Source organism: Protopterus annectens, chromosome 13.part0 (genome assembly GCF_019279795.1).
Source record: "Protopterus annectens isolate FY-2018-M chromosome 13.part0, PAN1.0, whole genome shotgun sequence".
NCBI classification, from domain to species: domain Eukaryota; kingdom Metazoa; phylum Chordata; order Ceratodontiformes; family Protopteridae; genus Protopterus; species Protopterus annectens.
The window spans coordinates 1,366,182,509-1,366,204,975 of NC_056747.1; the positions used below are offsets into that span (position 1 = coordinate 1,366,182,509).

Below are 22,467 nucleotides of genomic sequence, written 5' to 3' on the forward strand. Positions count from 1 at the left end.
TACTTATGCACAGGCCCTTGCTTTCAGCTTGTTGGTCAGGACCGGGGCTGCTCAGTAGACCTCTGCTTCCAAACAGCACTCTATCCCGGTGATGCTCTTTTGTGGCTTCACCCTACACTGGTTCATCTTCCAGAGACACAGTGTCCGACATCTGTAGGCCGAAGGCAAAAGCGACTCCTAAGAAAAGTACTGCTGCTGGCCCTTCGCCTAGTCCTACTGGCTCCCTTTCTCAAGGATACCAATAGGACATAAACTAGCTGAAGACCTGACCCCCCCCCCCCCATAGTTGTCTAATCAAGCACCCGGGGATGCCGTCCCAGGTAAAAGAAGAGATCCTATTTCTAAAGTCTATTTTCTAAAGCTTTCCCACATCTTTTTGAAACTCATGAGTATTCAGAACTGAAGAAGGACCCTTCCTCACTTCTTTTGAGGATTCAGAGAAGAACCTAGTTTGTGAATCCCATCAGAGGATATCTCCTTTGGAGAGAGACTGCATGCTATGGGGGAACATTTCCAGTGGGAAGCACAGGAATACCATCATTTAAGAGAGAATTAGGGCGTTCCTGGATCTGCCAGAGCACAAAACCTCTTGCTATTCCACTTGTTTTAGTGATAGTTGAAGATGTCTTCCAGGATTTTTCCTTGAGTCCTGACTTTCCCCAGCCTCCTTGTAAACCAGACAAGTTTTATGGGGTTCAGGACTCCTGTAAATACCTTTCAAAAATCCATATACTTATCCAGAGGTGGTCACCCCAGGACCCAAAGGAGCTAGAGCCAGTTCCTCTAGAAACCCTTTATCTACAGATAAGACAGTAGGACACTTGATAGGTTTGGAAAAAATGTATATACATCAGCCACCCTTAATGTGAGGGCTGCCAGCTGTTAAATATCAGCAAACCATTCTGGATCAACATAAACAAAAGGTCTCTTCACTGGAGCATAAAAGCCTTTTTAAAGAGCTTTTGGATCTCTGCCACTCCAGTTCTCAGGAAACAAGGCATTCCTTGCACTGTGGCTACAATGCTATGGAGGCTTCTAGCTGGAAACTGCCACTGGCTCAGTTATTAGAAGGCATGCATGAATTAGGGAACAGTCTGATGTCCTTCAAGGATGCATCTGCAGTCATAACATATGGGTTGTCCTGCCTCAGGCAGCCCTTCGGTCGGCCGGATTCCAAAGTCTGGGTCTGGCCTCGGCTGATGTCGCACTTTCCCCGACGTCAGAGCGTCTGGGGTATAAAAGCATCAGCCGACGCCATTTTCCTCAGTCTTTCTTGCCGCGCGGTGCCCGAAGCAGAAGCTGTTCGCAAGTGCTGGTCGGTCAGATCCAGAGATTTCAGCTACCAAGACTTCGAAAAAAAGCTAAGTACCCCGTTGGGGACTCTTTCTTGCCTCAGCTGATGTCAGACAAAGTAAATAATTGTTTAACTTGTGGGAAACAAATACCTCATAAGGATTTCCATTCTTACTGCCTTCCTTGCTTAGGCCCAGACCACGACGTATCGGCCTGTTTAGCCTGTGCCTCCTTCAACCGACGAACTCTTAGATGTCGGTCGGAGTTTGCAGAGGAATTTTTTGGAGCCGCTTTTGCTTATAAAATGCCGTTGGTCAAAAAACGCAAGGAAAAGGACCGGCACTCGCGGCCCGCGGTTTCGGCTGAAACCACGGCTAGGCCTACCGCGAGTGTCTCGGTTTCGGCCGAAACCTTCTTCCGAAACCATACTTCCGACCACTGAGGCCCGAGAGGCCCCGGCTGAGTCGGCTTCAGAACTACCTACCGAAGCTAGTGTTCAGGAATTGTCCGACACCATACCTTTGGACATTCCTACCCCTGCACGTGGGGCAGCTAGGCCCCCAGCTTCTATGTCGATTAAGGCCTTTTCTAGGGCTAAAGCTGCCAAACTTTCAAAAGCTTTGCCTGCCAAATCTACACCCCAGAGGCCTTCCTCTAGTTCACAGATCCTCAGCCTGGCTGAGGACCTTATCTCCTTAATTAGGGGGTCACAACCTCACCCAGACAGGGCCTCTCAACCTCCTCCAGACAAAAGGCCCAGGACTGACCCCTCTGAACCCCACTCCCCAGATGATTCCACGGATGGATCTGAGTTGTCAGACCACCAGGAAGGGGCTTACTCGCCTTATGAGGATTCAGATGCAGAGGAATCTATCCCTTCGGCCTCCCCTCCTGAAGAGTTTTCCTTTGGGGAGACTTCTCACTCCATGAGAGAGCCCTTTCAATGGCAAGGTCAGGATTTCTCTGATTCTAGAAAAAGATTAAGGACCTTTTTGCATTTGCCTCAGCATAGGCAGTTAGCCATACCTCCTGTTCTAAATGTAATTGATGATGTGTACAATGATGTCAGTACAGCCCCTGATACTCTTCCTCCGGCCCCTGCCAAACCTGACAGATATTACAGGGTCCCGGATTCTCATTTCCATCTGTATAAAGCCCATTCTGCAGACCCAGAAACTATTTCTCAGGGCCCTAAAGGGGTTGCAGCCGCTACCGCCAAAAATCCCCTACCCTCTGAAAGAGAGTCTAGAGCTTTAGAGAGATTGGGTAAGAAGGTGTATACATCTGCAACTCTTTCTGTCAGGGCATTAAACTGTCAATTCCATATGATTCAGTACCAAGAGTATTTGTTAGATGAAATGAATAAGAAACTTTCTTCTCCTGAACCCCTAGACCGAAAATCCCTTCAGGATTTGGTTAACTCACAACAGGTTAGTAATCATTTCTTAAAATGTGGCTATGATGCACTGGAGGCTTCATTTAGATCAGCTATGACTGGGGCAGTTATTCGTAGGCATGCCTGGCTGAAGGAGCAATCTTTGCCAGACCATGTCAAAGCTAAACTCCTGGATGCTCCAATGGAGAAACAAAAGTTATTTGGCTCCCCTGCTCAGGAGATTCTAAAAAAGGTTGAAGAAGAAGCAAAATCTGTGCAAACAGTTAAAGATTTCCTGCAAGTTCAACCACCGAGATTCAGCAGAAACTGGCCTACAAAGAATTGGTCCTTTCCAAACTCGGACAAAGCCCAGAGAGGCAGGAACAGGCGCTCTAGAGGCAGAGGTCAATCGAAGGGCTCCTACAGAGGCCGTCAGTGGCAGCCTGCCAGCCAGAGGAGTAGTGCAACAGCTACAACAACAACCACTACTACAGGACAGACTCAATGACTTGACTCTGATTCCGCCTACCAGGGATCAACTGGAAGCACCCTTGGGCGGAAAGCTGGCTTTATTCTCAAAAACTGGCATTATATTACAAAGGATACATGGACATTGCAAATAATAGACAAAGGATACAGGTTTCACTTCCACACTTTGCCAAAAAGAAGCGGAATGCCAAACCTTCCACCAAATCAAAAGGCAGAGGCTTTAAAACAAATCAGCAATTTACTTCAGATGAAAGCTATAGAAAAGGTACCATGTTCAGAACAAGGCCAAGGATTTTACTCCAGACTATTCATTGTACCAAGAAAAGAAAATCAATGGAGGCCTATTCTCGACCTGTCCGCACTGAACACTTATCTCATTGTGCCAAAATTCAAAATGCTGACCCTACAGCAACTTCTTCCCATGTTGGGCAAGGAGTCTTGGCTGGTGACTCTAGATCTCAAGGAGGCATACCTGCACGTCCCTATCCGACCAAGTTGCAGAAGACACCTCAGATTTCTTGCAGGATCAGAGCATTATCAATTCTCAGCATTGCCCTTTGGCTTATCTACTGCGCCCAGAGTATTCACGAAATGCCTGGCATCAGTAGTTGCACATTGCAGACTACAGGGAATTCAAATTTATCCATACCTGGACGACTGCCTAATACAAGCGAACAACAAGAAGAAATTGTTAAAGGACTTGGCCTATGCCATACACTTGTTTCAGGCCTTGGGATACACAGTCAACATCCAAAAGTCAAGACTAGTACCATCCCAAAGGATCACCTTTTTGGGTGCAGATCTGGACACAAACACCCAAATGGCCTTCCTCACAGAAGAAAAGCAAAAACCACTTCCAAATTACTTCATGATTTTGACAAGACAAACTCAGCTTACTGCAAGGAAAATCCTGCAGGCCCTGGGTTACATGGCATCCTGCATAATTCTAATCCCACATGCCAGACTGCATATGAGGAAGTTACAATGGTACCTAAGGAGTGTATGGTCTCAACACAGTCACAGTTTAGAAACCATGATACCAATCATTCCATGCCTTCAAAAGGAATTCCTGTGGTGGGCTCAGGCCTGCCAGTCCAACAGAGGGTTGCCTTTCAACAAACCAAAAACAAGGCAGACCATCACCACGGACGCCTCGGACCGAGGATAGGGAGCACACATGGAGGACAAATTCTAACAAGGCCTATGGCCTCAAGGACAGCTAAGCATGCACATAAACCAAAAGGAAATGCTGGCAGTGAGGCATGCAATCGAGGCATTCAAACCCTTACTCCAACAAGGACATCTGTTAATAAGGACGGACAACACCACGGTCATGTGGTACATAAACAGGGAGGCACACATTCTTACCCGCTATGCCGGATGGCTATGAATCTGTGGGATCTATGCCTGAATCTCAATATCCAACTGCAGGCCCAATTCGTGCCAGGGAAAGAAAATGCACTGGCGGACAGCCTAAGCAGAATTACTATGGATGCGCACGAATGGATGCTGCACCCAGACATCTTCAAACTCATAACAAAGACATGGGGAATGCCGGAGATAGATCTGTTCACCTCCCCACTCAACCAACTGAAGACATTCTGCTCAAGGACATACCACCCACAAGCTTGGAGGGTGGACTCTCTCTCTTTCATCTGGAAAGCCCTAACAGTTTATGCCTTCCCACCTCTCCCATTGATGCACAAGGTTCTACTGAAGATCAGGGAGGAACAGCCAAAAGTGATACTAATAGCTCCGGACTGGCCAAGACAGCACTGGTATCCACTATTGAGAAGCATGTCTCAGGCAAAATCATGGCCTCTCCCCCTTTGGCCTCTTCTTCTAACGCAGAACAATTTCAAGACCCTGCATCCCAACTTGAAAACATTGCAGCTAACTGCCTGGAAAATTCCTTAAATCCCAATCACACTGTTTTATCTCAGAGGGTGAAGGACATTATCCTGGAGGCTCGCAGGCCTTCCACAAGGGAGACATACTCAGCTAAATGGAAGAAATTTCTCATTTGGAGCACATCAAAGGGCACGGATGTCAGTGGCAAAGCTAGCACATATCCTAGCATATTTAGCAGAATTGTTCCACAATGGCCTGTCTTATTCTTCCATTAAGATTCATGCTTCAGCAATTTCAGCAGAATACAATGTGGATCCACCTATCTTCTCACACCCTCTCCTCAGACAATTTCTGAGAGGATAAAAATGTTAAACCTCCAATAAAGACCCCCTCTACCTGCCTGGGATCTCAACTTTGTACTGGAAAAACTAACACTACCTCCTTTTGAACCAGCAGCATCAGCGGATCTACAGTTTCTATCTTGCAAAACTGCCTTCCTTCTGGCAATCACTTCAGCAAGAAGAGTATCTGAGTTACAAGCATTAATGGCAGTGCAGCCTTTTCTTATTTTCCACCAGGACAGAGTGTCACTAAGAACCAATCCTATTTTTATGCCAAAGGTGGCATCTAGGGTATCCTTGAACCAAGCTATTCACTTGCCTACATTCTTCCCTAATCCACAGAATAAAGGGGAAAAACTTTTGCACACCCTGGATATACACAGACAACTACGCTACTACTTGGACAGAACAAAAACTAGCAGAAAAACTGACCAACTCTTTGTAGCATATGCAACTGGGATGCAAGGAAGAGCAATTTCCAAACAGACAATTTCAAAATGGATAGGAAATTGCATTCGCTTTTGCTACTCCTTTCATGGAAAGACAGTTCCTGAAAATATCAGGCCTCACTCCACAAGGGCCACGGCCACCACTACAGCCTTCCTACGGGGGGTGGCTACCAAGGACATTTTAGAAGCTGCTACTTGGACCTCCGTGCATACATTTGCCAAGCATTACAATCTACCTTTATAGTCTAGATCCAGAGCAGGGTTTGCAACTGCAGTCCTGCAGGGGATCTTAACTACACCATCCTTTTCTTAGTACCTCCACCCCCAGATTGGCTATGGTATTCTACCCATATGTTATGACTGCAGATGCATCCTTGAAGGACATAGTACAGTTTTGTACCTACCATAAATGTAGATGTCCGATAGGTATGCATCTGCAGTCAGGATTACCCTCCCTCCTTCCCCTCTGTGGTATTCCTAGGGTGCTTACCCCTCTTTTAGCTAGCTGGGGGAATCTGTTATGGTGTATTTGTTTGTTTATTCATGTATATAATTTGCAAATGTTTGGAACTTTTCAGCATTTATCCAAATTTAGCCTTCCTAGAGGGCACCTGGCATCTGGGGCAAGAAAAACTGTGGAAAATGGCGTTGGCTGATGCTTTTATACCCCAGACGCTCTGACGTCGGGGAAAGTGCGACATCAGCCGAGGCCAGATCCAGACTTTGGAATCCGGCCGACCGAAGGGCTGCCTGAGGCAGGACAAACCCATATGTTATGACTGCAGATGCATACCTATCGGACATCTACATTTATGGTAGGTACAAAACTGTACTTTCCTGACCATGTTAAATCTAACCTCTGTGATCCCCTTGACAAGGAATTCCGCTTTGGATCTAAAGCTGAGGATGTTAAAAAGATGGAGGACAAAGCTAAGTCTATGCAGACTGTGAAAGACTTTCTTCAAGTTCAGCCTCCTAGGTGTTTAGAAGGAGCTTCCCCAATAAACACTGGCCCTTTCCCTCCCAACCTAGAGGCAGACAGGAAAACCTAGCAGAAAGAACTTGGGCAGAGGCAACAGCTGCAGAGACCCAAATAATGGACCTAAAACTTCCAGGCTTCTGCCAGAGAGCTATAATGACTCAACCCCCCCCCCCATAAGACTGAGTAAGGCTGTCCCTGTTAAAACAAAAGTGGATTTGCATCACTTCAGCCAAGTGGTTTTTAGACATTTCACATGGTTATAGACTCACTTTCAAAGAGCCTTTAAAATACTCCAGCAATCCAGATATTAAAAAAGTACTTTTTCAAATCCAGATTTTTGTGATGTCCTACTATTCCCATGTTGCAGTATTCTGACTGTGGGATTCTCTGCCTCAATCGACCCAAGTGTCTGCTCCTATGCAAAAGCTTAAGCCTGGTTGCTGCTAGTGTGTGGGACGTCATACGCAGGGCCATAACGTTGGGTCTTAAAATGTGGTGTGTGCGCGCACAGACCTCCGAACTTTTCTGCTGCAGTCGAATGTCAGATCGATCGCTTCGATCCTTTATCTTCAAGACGTCTAAAGATAAGTACCCTATTGGAGAAAACTTTAATTTTTTGCTTGAGCTTAGGTTGTTGCTTGAGTCTTAGCCAGTGTCCGCTAGGAAGTTTGTTCCCAGGAATCAGTGGAGCCAGTTCCAACATCAAAAAGGCAAAAGAGTTCTACTCTAGGCTCTTCCTGGTTCCCAGCAAAGAAGGCTGTTGGGATCCTGTCCTAGACCTGTCCAACCTCAGTTTCTCCTTGTTGCAAAATTCAAAATGTTGACTTTTCAAAATCTCCTGCCTGTGATAGCCCCACGCGCATTTATGGTTTCTATGGCTCTAAAAGATGCCTACCTGCATATCACAATTCAAGAACCACATAGAAGGTTTTTTTTTTGCTTTAGAGCAGATGTTCATGTTTCACTGTTGCAATCACATTTGGGTTATCTGCTTGCAGTAGCCCTCAGTTGGCCTGATTAACAAAGTCTTGGGTCCAGCGTCGGTTGCTGTCTCTTCTTCCGTGACGTCAGGTCGTCAGGGGTATAAAACATGCAGCCGACACCATTACATCAGTCTTTCTTGTCGTGCGGTGCCCAAAGCAGAAGCAGTTCGCAAGTGCCGGTCAGCCGACTCCTGAAATTTTCATTTTCGAGTTTCAGAACCGAAGTCTTCAACTAAAAGCTAAGTACCCCATTGGGGAAACTTTTTTTCTTGCTCTTATCCGACGTCAGTAAAAGTAAATAATTGCATAACTTGTGGAAAGCAAATACCTCATAAGTTTTATTCGTACTGTATTTCTTGCCTAGGCCCTGACCACTACGTACCTTGCTGTCAGTTTTGTGCCTTATTTAAACCACAAACTATCCATCATAGGTATATTTATGCCTCTAAATATTTTGGTGCTCGTTTCAATTATCCTGATATGTCTTCGGTCAGCCATCCGACTACTACTAAATTTGGGAGTAATAAAACTCCCCCCTATGGTAAACTGTCTCATTGACTTCTTTCTAAAACTTCCAAGCACTTAACTGACTGCCCTTTGGGGAGAAAGATTGCTCTTCATGCAAATAACTGGGAACTCATTACCCAGGACAAATGGGTTTTAAATAGTGTCCCAGGGATATAGATTTCACTAACACATGTTGCCAAAACCAAGCTGATGGGCCAGATCTACCCCCAAATCAGTGGGCAGAGGCCCATAAACAAGTACTGTTTTTCTTAAGCATGGAGGCTATTCAGTGGGTACCAGAAGAGGAAAAGGGACAAGGTTTATATCAGAGACTTTTCCTGGTACCCAGAAAAGACCATTCATGGCGTCCTATCCTGGACCTGTCTACTCTAAACACCTTGTTGGTGATTCCAAAATTCAAGATGCTGTCTTTTCACCAATTACTTCCTATGCTAGGCAAAGATGCCTGGTTGGCAACACTAGATTTAAAAGAAGCATACCTGCACATCCCAATCAGGGAATCTTGCAGAAGATACCCATGCTTCAAAGTAGGCTATACGCACCATCTGTTTTTTGCACTGCCCTTTGGCTTATCTACTGCACCCAGGGTATTCGCAAAGTGCCTAGCTCCAGTTATTGCATTTTGCAGGCAAAGAAATATTTAAATATACCCATACCTGGATGATTGTCTAATTCAGGCAGAAAGCTAGGACATACTTTTGAAACTTCTGGCCTTTGTACAAAGGGTGCTAACTTGTCTGGGGTACACCATAAACGAAAATAAGTCACACCTGGTAACCTGTCAACAAATTATATTCTTGGGAGCAAGCTTTAATACAACTTCCCAGATGGCTTTCCTCACGTCAGAGAAACAAATTAATTTGACAACCTACTTCAAACAAAAACCCTGCTATCTGCAGGACAAATACTGCAAGCCTTGGGGTTCATGGCCTCCTGTATTCTTCTGATTCCATATGCAAGACTGCATATGAGGAAGTTCAGTGGTATCTAAAAAGCCTACGGTGTCAACATTCTCAGGATCTAGAAGCTATGATTCCTATCATACCTTGCCTTCGCCTAGAGTTTCTTTAGTGGGCACAGGCTTGCCATCTAAACAAGGGACTAACATTCACACTACCCCCTGCCGCCCAAACCCTAATAGATGCATTAGACTATGCATGCGTGGGGGGGGGGATACCTGGCAGGGAAGTGCATTCAGGGCAAATGGAACCCAAGTCAAATGCACCTGCATATCAATCAAAAAGAAATGTTAGCTGTACAGAATGCTCTGACAGCCTTCAAGGACCACATTCTTCCAGGACAACTAATGGTAAAGAAAGACAGACAACATCACTGTTATGTGGTACATAAAATAGCAGTGGGGTGCACATTCTTACCCCCTCTGCATACTAGCCATGGCATTGTGGAACATAGCCTTAAGCTACCAAGTGCTTCTACAAGCTCAGTTCCTGCCAGGGAAATTAAATACACTGGCAGACAAGCTAAGCAGAAACCTCTCATGTACCCACATAAGTGGAAACTGGAACAAAGGATTTTCAGCATGTTGACAAGCAAATGGGGGAGCCCAGCTGTAGACCTGTTTGCCTCCCCCCAGAACTAGCAATTGGACAAATTTTGCACAAGGATTCCCCACAAACAAGCTTGGAAAGTGGAAGCTCTGTCCTTCAGCTGGAAAAACCTATTAGTCTATGCCTTACCCCCACTGCCTCTGCTCTCCAAAGTACTACTAAAGATCAAACAAGACAAACCAAGGAAGATTTTCATTGCACCAGACTGGCCACACCAACACTGGTGTACCCCCTCTTGCGCAGTGTCACTGTTGGCCCAATGGCACCTGCTTCAGACTCCTTCCTTGTTGTCTCAGCAGGAGAACCAGTGTCTACACCCACAGCTTCCAGCACTGAACCTAGCAGCCTGCCTAATTACCTAATCTCTCCTTTACCATCCCTCAGTAAACCAGTGATGGATATCATTTTAGAGGCAAGGAGGCTTAGTACTAGAAAATCTTATGCTGAAAAATGGAAAAGATTCTGTGCCTGGAACCTGTCTCAAGGGATGAGCACAGCAGGGCCCAATTTACCTCAGATTTTAAAATACTTAACTGAGATGCTTCACAAGGGCCTGTCTTCTTTCTCCATCAAAATTCATGCCTCAGCCATTTCAGCTCATTATAACACAGAACCTCCCCTCTTCTCTAATCCACTGTTCAAGCAGTTCCTCAGAGGGGCCACAAATTTAAGACCACCCAGGAGAGCTTCAACCCCAGCCTGGGACCTTAACTTTGTTTTGGAGAAACTCACTCTTCCTCCTCTCAAGCCAGCTGCTATTGCAGATTTATATTTTCTTTCTTGCAAAACGGCTTTCCTTTTAGCGATTACTTCAGCAAGAAGGGTATCTGAATTACAGGCCCTTTTGGCAGTGGAGCCTTTCATCACCTTTCATGCGGACAGGGTGTCCCTCAGAACCAATCCATCCTTCATGCCCAAGGTGGTATCCGGTGTGGCTCTTAATCAGTCCATTCATTTGCCAACCTTCTTTCCTAATCCACAGAACAAAGGAGAATGGATACTGCACTCCTTAGATGTGCACCGACAAATTAGATTCTACTTGGACAGGACTAAACCTCAAAGGAAATTTGAACTGCTGGTGGCATTTGCTGCAGGGGCAGAGGGGAAGGCTATTTCAAAGCAAACCATTTCTAAATGGATAGGCCATTGCATTCATTTCTGCTATAAGCACCATGGAAAACATATCCCACAGGGGATCAGACCCCACTCAGCCAGGGCTTGCATCTACCTCTACAGCCTTTCTCAGAGGCGTCCCTACCAGGGACATCCTAGAAGCTGCTACCTGGAGTTCTGTGCATACTTTCACCAAGCATCATCATTTGCCATTTTTCTCTAAATCCAGAGCTGGCTTTGCCACTGCAGTCTTGCAGGGCCTTATAGCTGGGCCTAATGCTATCTAAATTCCTCCTCCCAACCTTAGCTTTGGGAATCTACCCAAATGTGATGACCGCAACAGTGAAACATGAACATAGTACAGTTGTGTGCACTTAACATAAATATAGATGTTTGAGTGTATTCACCGTTGTAGTCCTGGTTACCCTCCCTCCAGCCCCCTTACTTCTTTTGGCTATACCTCTAATCTCTTTTACTATGTTTAAAAGCTTTTTGGTGCGTTTGCTTTTTTGTTGGAGGTATACCCTTTTTTGTTTATAGATTTAATTGCTTCACATTAGGGGGGGCACCTGACCATCTGGGGCAAGATAAACTGATGGTGTCCGCTGCATGAGAAGAGACAGCAACCGATGCAGGACCCAAGACTGTTAATCAGGCTGAGTGCTACTACAAGCAGATAACCCAGATGTGATGACTGCAACAGTGAATACACTGTAACATCTACATTTATGCTAAGTGTACACAACTGTACAGTTCCAGTCAATATCAGATTTCAGCATTGCCCTTTACTTGTGTACTGCGCCAAGGGTTTTAACCAAGTGATTAACCCCTGCAGTTGCCTTCTGCATGACCAGAGGGGTCCAAATACAGCCCTACGTGGACAGTTGCCTGATACAGGCTGTGAAGGTATGTGAAGACTACCAGTCTAGCTAGATAGAATTTTGTAGATAATTCTATGTCACTGTAAATGAGTATAATCCACAGGCTTGTCTTAAATGTAAGAAAACTGTTAAATGTTGAACTTTAAAAATGTAACCACAGTGCACTCTGCTGGAAGAAAGCCGATACGTCAAGCATTGTATGACTGATCTCAAAGCTCGGAGACATAATGTCTGGACTGAGGGATTTCTTTTCTTTTGAGACCAGAGTTAATTGCTAGGTTTTACATATATTATGTATTTTATTGCTGTAGTTTCCTGGCCAGGTGCAAGATCAAAGAAATGTTAAAACTGAATTCCTGTTAGCCTGGGAACCAGCGAAGAATGATGTAATCTAAAATGAGTTAGCAGAGTGTATTAGTTTTAAGACTTGGAGAGAGAAAATGAGAGCATTTTGCATTTGTCTTCAGAACTGACCACTCACAAGCACTTGCAGGATATTAGACTTTGTTTCTCTTAAGAAATAGAAAATAAGATGTTATGTGATCCTATCTCGCCTACATTCTGTACTGATGGGTTCGGAGCCGATCCTCGGCTCCGACTCTGCACGCTATACTATAGAGCGAAGTCTCTTATTGGCTGAGCTATTCTACATCCCAGGATGCACCACCACTGCTTCCCCAGATCTCGTTTGCCGCTTTACAGCAAAGACGTGGTCTCGGACTTGGCTGAGCTAAGTGTCTATTTTCTTCACAAATTTCTGTCAGAAATTTTTGATTAACCCCCAAAAGCTGTTTTAACAGCTATCGTTGTTGTGTTGCTGATTTTTTGATTAAGTTTTTGTGGTAAATTTGTCTTTTATTTGAGGGAAAGGATCCCGTTTAAGTTAGAGGGGCCTTGCCCTCGCGCGTGAGTGATATATTTAGTGTCAGTCTTGCTGTAGTGTTATATTTGGTCAAGTATCCCGTTTTCAGTTAGAGGGGTCTTGACATTATTTGTTTTTCTGGACAAGTTTTTTTCAAGAAAGTTTCTTTTTTTGTAGTGTTTGAGAGTCAAAATGTCGAAAGAGCACAGACTATCTGGTTTCAAGAAGTGCTCTAAATGCAGCTACAAGATGTCCATAACGGACGATCACTCTGTGTGTGTATTGTTTAGGCCCTAAACATCTTCAGGAGTCTTGCAGCGTGTGTCACGCTTTTTCCTCCCGGGTCCTCCTAGAGAGGAAAAACAAATTGATTTTAAAAGGGCTTATTATCTTCTTCCTCTTCTCCCTCAAAGAAAAAGAAATCGTAGGTTCCGACCAGCCCGTCGGAACTGGCCACAAAGAAATCTCGGCAGGCTTCTCCATCGGCTCCACGGACTTCAGAGCTGAGGGCGGAACGGTCTGCCTCGATGCCTCCAGCCTCGACTCCTCTGGCTTCAGAGCCGACGGCTAGAGCTTCAAGAGGCGGGTCACCTTCATCGGCTCTGCTGTCTTCGGAGCCGATGAGAGTTGCCCGCTCAGACTCTTCCCCTCGGTGCCGAAGTCCACTTCGGCACCGAGGGAAATTGCAATGGTTGTGGAGTCTCCCTCGGCACCGATATTTATCGAGATGATTCAGAGCCGGTCCCCCAGTCCTTCGGAACCGGTGGAGAAGTCGACTCGAACCCATTCTATCTCTTCTCGGTCTTCGAGGATGTCTGATTCGGACATTGACAGGGTACTTCAAAGGCTGTTTCAGTCTCCAGTCTTCCAAAAGTTAGTGTCTGCTCCAGTCCAGTCGGCTCCGGAGCCGATTGCCCAACCTGTGGTCTTGGTTCCTCCTCCAACTGCCTCGGTACCGTTGGAGTCGGTGCTGGTGGAGCCGATGGAGGTTGTCGGGTCGGCTCCGACCCTTACTCCAACCCCGACCTTTGGGTCGGAGTTCGGTACACGGACCTCCTCGGTCGGCCCCGGGGGTGATGCTTCGGGACCGATGTTTTCGGTTCCGAGCCTCCCCCTCGATGCGTCGGCTGCGGGAGTGCTGTCTACTGTTGTGGCCTCGGGGATCGGACCTTCCCAGGACTCTGGGGGTCCGGCCTTCAGGGCCATGAGTAGTGCTTTGGCCAAATCTTCTTTGGCCACCTCCACCGTTTCACCGTCACCTTCCCTTGGCATGGAGACTGGTTCCTTTGTAGTCCCCCTGTCTCAAGACAGCAGAGCCCTGGGGCCTGAGGTCATCCCCATTGGGGTTTCCCCCCTTCCTGAAGGTCCCTCCGAAGCGTCTTCGGAGGAACCTCCAAGGAAGAGACAGTGCAAGAGGAAGCACGTTGACTCCCCTGATGAGTCTGTCACCTCGGACACCGACCTCGATGATGCGGAGGGGTCTCCCAAGTCGTCCTCGGATGATGTCTCCTTTGTGGACATCTTGGAAATCCTGAAGCAACGAGGCGACTGGCAGTCCAAACCCCCTTCCGCTGAGGAGTCTGTATTCCTCAAGGCCTTCAGGGCTCTGCCCTCCACCTCCTGGGTGTCTCGCTCTTCGGTGAGCTTCTGGATTTGATCTCTCGAAGGGCGTGGGAGCACCCGGATTCTGTGGAACCGGTGCCAGCTCGCCCGAATAAATTTCTGTCAGACCCCCTGAAAAGGACTTCCTCTCCAAAGGTGTGGCCGTAGATGCCCTGGTGGTGGCATCTGCTACCCAGCAAGATGTGGCAGAGGCTTCGTCCGTCCATCCTCCTAATAAAGAGTCCAGGAGCATGGATCGGTACGGGAAGCGCACCCTTACTTCAGCAGCCTTTACTTTAAGGTCTCTGAATTATCTGACGCACTTCACCAGACTTCAGAGGGATCTGGTCAAGGAACTTTCAGATACCCTCTCTGGTAACCTACCTGAGCAGTTGGCCCAGACGGTTAGCTCTCAGTTGGCTACTCTATCATCGATATCGAACTCGTCAATGAGGCTCATTTCGTATGCAGCCGAGGGGGCGAGTAGAGCGGCGGGTACAGGTGTTGCTCTACGGAGACGAGCCTGGCTCCGCCTGTGTCATTTTGCGGAGGCCTTCAAGTCTTCCTTTGCCGACACTCCCTTTGATGGGTCCTCTTAGTTTGGACCCAAGGTAAAGGACACCTTGACCCGCTGTGAACAAGAGGGTAAGACTTTGACTGCCGTAGGGGCACGGTTTTCCACTCCCTTCCGGCCTTATCCCAAGGCTAGAAGAGGGGGGGAAATGTGGTTCCATAAATCTCAAAAGACTTACCCCTCACAGCAGGATGATTCCCCTTCTAGAGGCAGAGGAGGGGGAAATTTTTCAGGAAGACGCCATCTCAGAGACGGCAGAGGCCCCAGCAACACTGGAGACCGCGAGTCCCTTCGTGGCTCCTCAACCTTCCAGCATCCCTGAAGGATTGCCCGACTGCGCAGCTCCGGAGCCAGTCGGGGGTCGTTTTTCGAGGCACCTAAAGGCCTGGGAGAATATCACTCAGGACCGATGGGTGCTCCGAATCATCGCCGGAGGTTACGTCATTCCCTTTTCACAATCCCCCCCCCCCCACCATCCAGAAAAATCCTCGACCAACCACCCAGTCAACGGGATCTTGCAGCCATCGAAATCTCAAAGCTGCTTCAAAAAGGAGTCATCCAACCGGTCCCCGTAGACCAGACCGGATTAGGGACTTACCCAAAATTCTTTTTGGTGCCAAAAAAGACCGAGGACTTGAGGCCCATTTTGGATCTCAGCAAGCTAAATCGATCAGTCAAGAAGTCCAAGTTCCGGATGGTCACCTTGCAGTCCATTCTCCCACTGCTGGAGAAAGGTGTTTGGATGTGCTCCATAGATCTCAAGGACGCCTATTATCACATCCTGATAGATCAGGCGTCCAGGAGACATTTGCGCTTCAGCCTGGGAGACGGTCATTTCCAGTTCCATGCACTGCCCTTTGGTCTCACCACAGCCCCCAGGGTGTTCACCAAATGTTTGGCGGTGGTGACTGCTCACCTGAGAAGTCTAGGATTCCAGGTGTTTCCATATCTAGACGACTGGCTCCTAACTGCCACCTCCAGGCATCTACTCATACAGAATCTAGCAGCCACTATATCTCTAGGCAACTCCCTAGGAATCGCTTTCAATTGGGCAAAGTCTGTGTTGCTGCCATCTCAGCGCATACGGTTTATCGGAGTAGAGATAGATTCAAGGCAAATGCGGGTCTATCTTCCTACAGAGAGGATAGAAATATTACAGTCTCAAGTTCGAGCCTTGATCCCCAAACGCCGAGCCCCAGCCAGGATTGTCCTACAACTGTTAGGTTCCATGTCGGCGACCATCCTCCTAGTCCCCTTGGCAAGATTACATATGAGGATTCTCCAGTGGCTCCTGTCAGTCCAGTGGTCTTATCAGGATCTCCCTCTGTCACCTCATTCTGATCATGGAGATGTGCAAACAGGACCTTCGTTGGCGGCTTCTTTCCTCTAACCTGGATCAGGGACGACCTTTCGTTCCACCACCTCCAGTGGCCACATTGACTACGGACGCCTCCCAGATGGGGTGGGGGGGACATTACCTGGGCAGGTCAGTCCAAGGCAAGTGGCACTCCGAGAGTCTCCTCCACATCAACATACTGGAAATGAGGGCGGTGCTTCTATCGCTGCAAACACTACACAGTTACCTCCCCCAGGGCATGATTGCCATTCAGTCCAACAACATGTCAGTAGTCTGGTACCTGAACAAGCAGGGAGGGACCAGGTCCTACCCCCTTTGCAGAGAGGCCATGAAAGTATGGGATTGGGCGATTGCAACCAAATGTTTTCTGGTAGCAACACACATTCCGGGGAGATCCAATGTGATAGCCGACAGACTGGGCAGAACTTTTCTCTCCCCTCACGAGTGGTCTCTGAACGACAGAGTGGCAACTCAGATTTTCAGAAGATGGGGGTACTCCTTGTTGCGACCTTTTTGCAACTCCCCTCAACACGAAATGCCAACAGTTCTCTCTCACCCCAGTTCCGGGGGAGATTCCCAAGGATGCCCTAGTCCAAGCTTGGCCCACCGGCCTGCTGTACGCCTTTCCACCTGTTCCCCTTCTTCCCAGGGTGATCCAGAAGGCGATTCACTTGCAGAGCAAGATTATTTTAGTTGCCCCATACTGGCCTCGTCAAGTCTGGTTGCCCTTTCTTCGGAAATATGCACTGGACGGTCCATGGTTCCTGGACCAGGTTCCAGACCTCTTGATCCACCAGTCGGGACAACATCATCAGTCCCTTCACTCGTCGAGGTTAAAAGCTTGGCTCCTCCTCTTCCGACCATAGTCAGGAACCATGCTTTGGACCCGGAAGTCATACATATCTTGTCCTCGGCCCATAATACTTCTACTAAAAAAATGTATAACAGCAAATGGAAGAGATTCGCTATTTGGGCCCAACTCCGGGGATTAGATCCCATTACTGCCCCGGTGTCAGAGGTTCTGAAATTTTTAGCTTCTCTATTCAATCAAGGTTCTTCGGTCTCTACCATCAAGGTTCAATTGGCAGCTATTTCCAATTTTCATGAAAGTATAGACCCACCTTTGATGAGCAACAAATTGTGTAAAGCCTTCATGAAAGGTGCTGGGCTGCTACGACCTCCGATTTCTCATCCCGCTCCACCGTGGGATCTTAATTTGGTATTAGGTGCTTTGATCTCTTCCCCCTTCGAACCGGCAGCAACCTGTGACTTGAAATTTCTTTCTTGGAAGACTGCTTTTTTGGTGGCAATTACATCAACCAGAAGAGTTTCGGAACTTCAAGCCCTATGCGTCAAACCACCGTACCTGGTTTTTCACAAGGATAGAGTATCCCTCAGGCCTAATCCATCCTTTGTTCCTAAGGTTTGTTCTAGTTTTTGTCTGCAACAGTCATTGGAACTTCCAGTTTTCTTCCCAAAGTACTCAGAGCGGAATACATCTTCCACACATTGGATGTTCACAGGCAATTGCATTTCTATTTAGATAGGACGCACCAAACACGAAAAACAGATCAGTTGTTTGTGTCCTTTTCGGACAATAAATTGGGCAAAGCCGTCACGAAGGTCACTATTGCCAAGTGGATCAGAGACTGTATCAGTCATACTTCCTTTCTAATAAAGAGCTTGCAACCACAGTGAAAGCTCATTGTACAAGGGCTATGGCTACTTCGACAGCCTTCCATTCTAAGCTTGCCATTAGTGACATTTGTGCTGCGGCTACCTGGTCTTCTCCTCGCACCTTCATTTCTCATTACAAATTGGACGTGGCATCTCGGGGGCGAGCTTCCTTCGGTTCCACAGTTCTCAGGAGTGTTTTCCAGTGAGCCACCCAGGAATCAGGTGCTAGGGACGCTGTCCCATCAGTACAGAATGTAGGCGAGATAGGATCACAACATCTTTTAGTTATGTACTTACCATAACTTTAGATGTTTGGGATCCATCTCGCCTACATTCCTAATAACCCACCCTCCTTCCCCCTGCCTTGGAGATCAGAAGAGACCGGACGGTTCAAGTTTAGCCATTTCATCTTGAAACACCTGGCAATATTATATCAACAGTCTATGTGTGTGTGCATGTGTGCGGACAAACAAGATCTGGGGAAGCAGTGGTGGTGCATCCTGGGATGTAGAATAGCTCAGCCAATAAGAGACTTCGCTCTATAGTATAGCGTGCCGAGTTGGAGCCGAGGATCGGCTCCGAACCCATCAGTACAGAATGTAGGCGAGATGGATCCCAAACATCTAAAGTTATGTTAAGTACATAACTAAAAGTTTAGAATAGCAGTTTTCTGTATTTGTCAGACTATTTTACATTATTATTTTGAGCATTTTCCTGTGATTTCCGAACTCTTGACTAGCACTGTGTTGACTTGAGAAGATTTGTCTTGTGTTTATTAAATATTTTTAAACCTTTCAACTGTGGCTGCTTTGTGTAAAGATAATTTAAGCTCTAGCGTACATTGCATGTATATAGTGATATTGTACAAAGCCACTCCAAATAAGCCATGCTGTTCATCACACTTAATTGGATGATATTGCACAGTATAATTTAGACACCGTTTGGTAAGGGCATTTTTAGTAGCTGATAAGAGTAGTTGGCAGTGATTGGTACCTTATAGACTGGCAAGAAGGACCATAGCTGAAAAACCTGTGCCAGCCTTCCCCAGAAGTGTGTTTATATATAATTCGTATCTCAGTGTGTGTGTGTGTGTGTGTGTGTCAGCTACTTGGGCAGGGACACAAAGCACTGGTTGGACAGAGAGGGCACTGGAGGTTTTAGTTTGACTACTCGACTGAGATCTTTACCCTGTAGCTGTGCCAGTGGGAAGTCTTATTGGAGATCTGGAGAGGAAGCGAGAAACAAGGTGGCAAATGCTTTGTTAGATATTTTCAGCAGGGTAGGTTTCCCAAAATAAAGTACTGACTGACAGGTACCAATTTCCATGTCAGACCTGCTGGCTTGTCTGTGGAAGTACTGTAGGGTGAAGCACCTGAAGACCACCCCCTACCATACCCTGGCTAATGGTCTTGTTGAGAGGTTAAACTCTACAATCAAGAGGGTGGCCTAATGTTTAAGGTGTTTGCCTTACAAACACAAGGTGCAGGGTTTGAGTCTCACAAGGGATAATTGTCTAAGCTTACAATGGCTCGCAAGGGCAGTTAGCCAAGTACTAACCTATGAATGAAGTCCATGCTATAGGCATTTACAGACCAGTTTAAGAGGGAGTGGTTTGAATGTTTGCTCCATCTGTTTGCTTACAGAGTGGTTCACCCTTTGAGTTGCTGTATGGTAATAGGGTGAAGAGACCTCTAGATTTAATTTGAGATGAGTGGGAAGGTGAGTGTGAATCTCACAAGGGATATGTTGTCGTATGTCCTAGACCTCAGGACAAGGCTCAGGGAACTCATGGGCTTGGCCCAGGAGAACCTGGCAGAAGCCCAACAGCAGAAAAGGGTCTGGAATGACAGGAATGCTCATGCTAGTGTGTGTGCTATAGGGTAGCAGGTAATGGTTCTCATTCCTGTCAAACAAGCTGCAAACAGCCTGAGATGACCCTACAAGGTGTTATGCAAGTTAAGTGATGTTAACTACCTGGTAGAACTGCTGGGCAGGAGCACAAATTGTACCATGCTAACATGATGAAACCTTACCATAATTGGGAGGCCCTTGTGCTGAGTATTTGCAGTGGACTGCAGGAGGAGTCTGAGGGAGATCTGGTGACTGATCTCCTCAGTGAGGATCGGACTTGCACTTCAGTGGAAGAGGTATCAATGTCCCAGCAGCTATCTCTTTCCTAGATTTGAGAAATCCGAGCAGTGTTACAGGAGTTTGGGGACATGTTCACTGGGAAACCAGGGTGCATCCACCTTGTGCAGCACCAGGTGGGTACAGGACCCCAAAGGCCTATTAGGCAGGCCCTTTATAGGGTGCCTGAGAGAGTCAAATGGACTGTGAGGGAGGAGATACAGGGGATGTGGGAACTAGGGAGTAATTAGTCCAACAGTCCCTGGGCCTCCCCAGTGGTGCTGGTGCCAACGAAGGATAGCCACACCAGGTTCTTTGTGGACGACAGGAAATTAAGTAGTCGCAGAGTCAGATGTTTACCCCATGCCTAGGACAGATGAGGCCCTAGAGCGGCTGGATGGGGCTAAGTATGTTACCACCATTAATCTTACCAAGGGTTACTGGCAAGAGCCCTTCACTCCCAGTACTAGAGAGAGGTCAGCCTTTGTGACTCCGTTTGGCTTGTATGAGTTCACAAAGATAGCCTTTGGGATGAAAAATGCCCTCAACTTTCCAGAGGCTTGTAGATCATATTCTCAGGAGCCGGAGGGTTTGCCGTTTATCTAGATGATCTTGCCATTTACAGCCATTCCTGGCAAGAGCACCTTCAGCATGTCAGGGAGGTGCTGAGCAGACCACAGAGGACAGGGTTGATCATTAAGCCTAGCAGATGTCAGGTGGGTGTGGCAGAGGTCTCTTACCTGAGGCATAGATTGGGGAGTGGTAACATCAGGCCAGAACTTGCCAAAGTGGAAGCCATTCAGGCATGGCCTGCACCTGTTAACAAAAACTAAGGTGAGGTCCTTCTTAGGGACAGCAGGGTACTACAAAACGTTCGTCCCCAGTTATAGTACAATAGCTTGCTCCCCTCACTGACCTGACAAGGGAAAACAGGTCAGATAAGATAGTGTGGACCACAGCATGTGAGCAGTCATTCCAGAAGCTTAAAGAAGCTTTGGGGGAACCCCTGTGTTAGCCAGTCCAGTTTACAGCAAAGAATTTGTTGTGCAGGTGGGTGCTTTGAACCATGGGGTGGGGGCTGTAATTAGCCAGATTTTTTAAGAGAGGAGAGAGCACCCAGTGGTTTATCTTTTTTGTCATAGGCCTCAACTCAGGGAGGAATACTATGCAGCTGTAGAAAAGGAATGTCTAGCCGTAGTGTGGGCACTGCAGAAACTTCAGCCTTAACTGTATGGAAGAAAATTCACTGTAGTCAGATCACAATCCCCCTAACATGGTTACACCGAGCCAGCCAGCAAAATGCCAAGTTAAGATGTAGCCTAGGGTTGCAAGCATATGCTATGTCAGTGCAGCACTGCAGTGGGGTTAGCACCACCATTGCATATGGGCTCTCAAGACAGGGAATATATGGGGTAAGGTATACTCGTAGACCGAACCCTCTCGCACAACGTTTCTCAAGGGACATTTGAAAAACTAGCTTGAGTTCTCCGGGGGGAGGGGTATGTAAAGATATCAGAAGGCTTCCACCCTAGCTAGATAGAATTTTGTCGATAATTCTGTCTCATTGTAAATATGAGTATAATCCAATGGCTTGTCCTCTTAAATGTAAGAAAACTGTGTTAAATGTTGAACTTCAAAAATGTAACCGCAGTGCACTGTGCTGGAAGAAAACTGATAAGCATTGTTTGACTGTTTGAGCTCGGAGACATAATGTCTGGACCGAGGAATTCCTTCCATTGTTTTGAGACCAGAGTTAATTGCTAGATTTTACATATATAATGCCTTTTATTGCTGTAGTTTCCTGGCCAGGTGCAAGATTAAAGAAATGTTAAAACTCATGAGTTTGTTATCCTGGGAACCAGAGAAGAATGATGTAATCTAAAATGAGTCAGCAGTGGTGTATTATTTTTAAGACTTTCTCAGAGAGAGAATGAGAGCATTTTGCATTTGTCTTCAGAACAGACCACTCCCCAGCACTTGCTTTGCTCTCTGTGTGTAAGTAGGGTCTTAGACTTTGTTTCTCTTAAGAAATGGATAGAAAATAGTAAATTCAAACTAGCTGTTTTCTATATTTGTCAGACTATTCTATGCTGTTTTAAGCATTTTCCTGTGATTACTGAACTCTTGACTAGCACTGTGTTGAATTGAGAAGATTTGTCTTTTTATTATTTATTAAATATTTTAAGTCTTTCAACTGTGGCTGTTTTGTGTAGAGATAATTTAAGCTCTAGAGTACATCGCATGCATATAGTGCTACTGTACAAAGCTACTCCAAATAAGCTTTGTTGCTTCTCACACTTATTGGATAATATTGCACAGTATAAATTGGACACCTTTTGGCAAGGGGTCTTATTATTTTTTTCTCAATTTTTTTATTTTTCAAATACAGTTGAATAAATTTCGTATTTCTGTATA

General features: G+C 46.5%; 1 protein-coding gene across 1 annotated transcript in view; it reads left to right on the plus strand.

The window, feature by feature from the left end:
* The window catches only part of IGF2BP1 (insulin like growth factor 2 mRNA binding protein 1), a gene marked incomplete in the record, with an annotated part of 2,071,998 nt that overhangs the window by 1,053,277 nt on the left and 996,254 nt on the right, over positions 1 to 22,467 (plus strand).